The sequence below is a fragment of the Tachyglossus aculeatus genome, chromosome 1 (assembly GCF_015852505.1).
Source record: "Tachyglossus aculeatus isolate mTacAcu1 chromosome 1, mTacAcu1.pri, whole genome shotgun sequence".
NCBI classification, from domain to species: domain Eukaryota; kingdom Metazoa; phylum Chordata; class Mammalia; order Monotremata; family Tachyglossidae; genus Tachyglossus; species Tachyglossus aculeatus.
This window is the reverse complement of record NC_052066.1, coordinates 117,264,022-117,267,919: the sequence shown is the minus strand read 5'-3', so window position 1 is coordinate 117,267,919 and position 3,898 is coordinate 117,264,022. Positions and strand designations below refer to the sequence as shown.

The 3,898-nt window shown below is 42.3% G+C and overlaps 1 non-coding gene across 1 annotated transcript; it reads left to right on the top strand.

Annotated features, from left to right (window-relative positions):
• Positions 1 to 1,135: 1,135 nt before the first annotated feature.
• On the top strand, positions 1,136 to 1,273 carry LOC119934963. Its single transcript, XR_005453050.1, has one exon. It is a non-coding gene; the product is annotated as a small nucleolar RNA SNORA7 (small nucleolar RNA).
• Positions 1,274 to 3,898: the final 2,625 nt, after the last annotated feature.

Below are 3,898 nucleotides of genomic sequence, written 5' to 3'. Positions count from 1 at the left end.
GATTAAGTAATCATAATAATAATAATGATGATGGCATTTGTTAAGCACTTACTATGTGCAAAGCACTGTTCTAAGCACTGGGGGGATACTAGGTGATCAAGTTGTCCCACGTGGGGCTCACAGTTTTAATCCCCATTTTACAGATGAGGGAACTGAGGCTCAGAGAAGTTAAGTGACTTGCCCAAGGTCATACAGTAGACATGTGGAGGAGCCAGGATTCGAACCCATGACCTCTGACTCCAAAGCCCGTGCTCTTTCCACTGAGCCACACTGCTTCTCTAAGTCGGGAGGTAACTAATTTCTCTGAGAAACATTTCAAATTTCTTCTTCATCAAATTGCTATTTTTCTAGGTTTTCATATTGCTGCTCCAGACAGTGGAATCTCATCTAGACATGAAAGTTGGCTTTCCGCACAGCAAACACATGTTCTGGCAGTGAATAAACTAGGGCATATGGTCGTGGGTGGCTATGTCTTAAAAGTGGAAATCCGTTGTTTTACCTTTATTTCCATCTTGGTTTCCAAATGCCGGGAGGGAGTTTTCTAGACAAAAGCCTCCAAATTGGCTGACAAGAGGTCAGATTCACTTCTGCCTTCCTGGGAACACATCCTGTAGTTTTGGGTGGTGTTAGCCACGCAGGGATGATGAATTGGGCACCCTTCATGAAAGGAGGACAAGGGTTGATGTTGAGACTTCAGGATGGAAAGAACCTGTTCGAAGAAATTCACTCCATTTCCAGTGGCTTGTAAAGCACCGTTTCACTCTCTTCTGTCAATCAATCAATCAGTCGTATTTATTGAGCACTTACTGTGTGCAGAGCACTGTACTAAGCGCTCTTCTGTCTGCCAGTTGTGTCCCTTGGGAACAGAGTGCAGTAAGTGTGTAGGTATATCAGGGTACAGACCGTTGAAACGCACATGAGATGGTTTTTCTCACGCAGGACCCATTTTTGGCTGAGAAATCCACAAGGGAATGTTGATGCTGCGCCGTGACACCAAAACCCAAAGGGCAGTGTCCTTAGTCGAGTGCTTAGTACAGCGCTCAATAAGTATGGTTGACTGACTTAGTAGCCTCTGTGACCTTAGTTATCTAAGTTGTGCAGCTATTTTTTTTTTTAAGATTCCTATTTGGCCCACCCCTTCTCAGGATCACACCTGGAGAGTTTCCAGTACTCTACCAGTCTTGGCTAGGGGAGGGAGAGTCAAGCAGAAACATACCCATTTCATTCCTAGCTTGGCCAGTGGCTACTGAGTGGAAGGCAAACTTCTACAAGTCAAACCTCACCTGTGCTAGGCAGCAGCGGCATGGAGGGTATAGACTCAAGTTTGCTGCAGGGAAGAAGGCAATGGTAAACCACTTCCATATTTTTACCCAATTAATTTTTGCCCGGAATTTCCACCTTTTTTTACCTCCTACAGACCACTATGTTCATATCTTTTTACTCTATTCGTTCCTCCTATTTGTAATTAATTTCACGTATGTCTTCTCTGCTAGATTGTAAACTCTTGAAAGCAGGGGTCATGCATATTTATTCTGATACACCTTCTCTATGGTTTGCCCAGTCGACTGTCAATATATACTACTGATTTATAAATAGATTTATGTTAAACATTCTGGAATAGTTTTAAAATCTTCGGCCTTTGATGTTCACTCCCCGTAGGAAGATTTTAAAAAATGGCCATAATTGGGATTTTAATACCCACTTGCTCGCTACTACTACTAATAAAAGTAATAATTGTGATATTTCTTAAGTGCTTACTACATGCTAAGTACTCTTCTAAGCACTGGGGTAGATACAAGCTAATCAGGTCGGACAAAGTCCCCGTCCTCACAGTCTTAATTCCCATTTTACACATGAGGGAACTGAGGCATATAGAAGTTAAGTGACTTTCCTAAGGTCACACAGCAGGCAGATGGCAGAGCCAGGATTAGAAGATAAGTCCGTGACACCCAGGCCTGTGCTCTTTCCATTAGGCCATGCTGCTTTTCAGTCTTTTCAGTGATAACCTTCATATCACATTTTTTGTGACAAGAACCAAAAATGCAGCTACTCTTCTCAGACAGGCCCAAGGAAAGGATAGGAGGAAATTTCACTATTCTAAGTAATTACTGAAATACAGTTTGTGACAATTAATAGTAATAATAATAATAATGATAATAATAATAATAATAATGTTGGTATTTGTTAAGAGCTTACTATGCGCCAAGCACTGTTCCAAGTGCTGGGGTAGATACAAGGTAATCAGGTTGTCCCAAGTAGGGCTCACAGTCTTCATCCCCATTTTACAGATGAGGTAACTGAGGCACAGAGAAGTTAAGTGAATTGCCCAAAGTCACACAGCTGATAAGTAGTGGAGTAGGGATTAGAACCCATGAGCTCTGACTCCCAAGCCCGTGCTCTTGCTACTAAACCATGCTGCTTCTCACATTATTACCTCTTAGAGATAATAATGGTTGTGGTATTTGTTAATTGCTTACTATGCACCAGGCACTGTATTAAGCCTTGGGACAAATACAAGATAATCAAGTGGGACACAGTCTCTGTGCCTCACAGTTCTCATAGCCTAAGAAAGAGGGCGACTAGGTATTTAATCTGTTTTGTGGATGAAGGAACGGGCACAGAGAACTTGTCTTGACTTGTCCAAGGTCACACAGCAGGTGTCTCCAGAGATGTTCAGAAGCCTGTCAGCTCAGGCATCTCCTTTGACATTCTGCTCCTCAGCAGGGTGCACTGGTGTCCATTCAGTCAAAATATTTCTAAACTCCGTTCCTTCCTCTCCATCCAAATAGCTAAAACACTGGTCCAAGCATTTATCATATCCAGCCTCCACTATTTCATCATCCTCTTTGCTAAACCCCCACCCCCGCACTCCTGTTTTTCTCTCCTCTACTTAAACTTCAATCAATCGATCAATCAATCATATTTTGTACTAACTTCACTCTACTGCCCAGAACATTTTCCTAAAGAAAACATTCAATCCATAACTACTTCCTCCTCAAACATCTTCAATGGTTGTGCAGCCAACTCTGCATCAAACTGAAACTCTTTACCATCAGTTTTAAGGCACTTTTAGGCACCTCTCCCCTTCTTCCCTTTTTATGCTAGTCTTCTGCTACAACCCTGTACACCCACTTTACTCCTCCAACATCAACCTGCTCAGTGAACTTTGATCTTGACTGACCCCTTGCTCATGTCCTCTCTCTTGCCTAGAACTCCCACCGTGTTCATTTCCAAAAGGCCACCACTCTCCCCATCTTCAAAGTCTTACTAGAAATTTCACTTCCCCCATTATTTGCCCCTAATTTTCTCTATCTACCCTCCCCTCTTTGTTGACTATGAAATTGGCTGTATAATCCTTTTTTAATGGTATTTGTGAAGCACTAGGTGACAGCCACTGTTCCAAGAGCTAGGGTATAGATACAAGATTGTCAAGTTCAACACAGTGCCTGTGCCACATTCGGTTCACAGTCCAAGTCAGAAGGATGAGGATTTAATCCCCAATTTACAGATGAGGTAATTGAGGCACAGAGAAGTGAAGTGACTTGCCCAAAGTCACAGAGTTGACAAGTGGTGGAGTCAGGATTAGAATGCTTAAAAACTTTGATTCGCTTCCCAGTCCCAAAATAATTATGTAAATATTCTTATACTCTACTATTTCTACTATTATACTCTACTATATCCCTAATCTATTTTAATGTCTCCCCTGTGGACTGTAAGATCCCTGTGGGCAGGGATTACATCTACCAACTCTCTTGCACTGTACTCTCCCAAGTGCTTAGTGCAGTGTTCTGCACACAGCATGCACCCAATAAATACCATTTGTTGACTGATTGATTATTCCTGCCTCTTCCTTGTACAGTGTCTTGTGGTTGGACAAAACACCGCTGGTATCAGGATG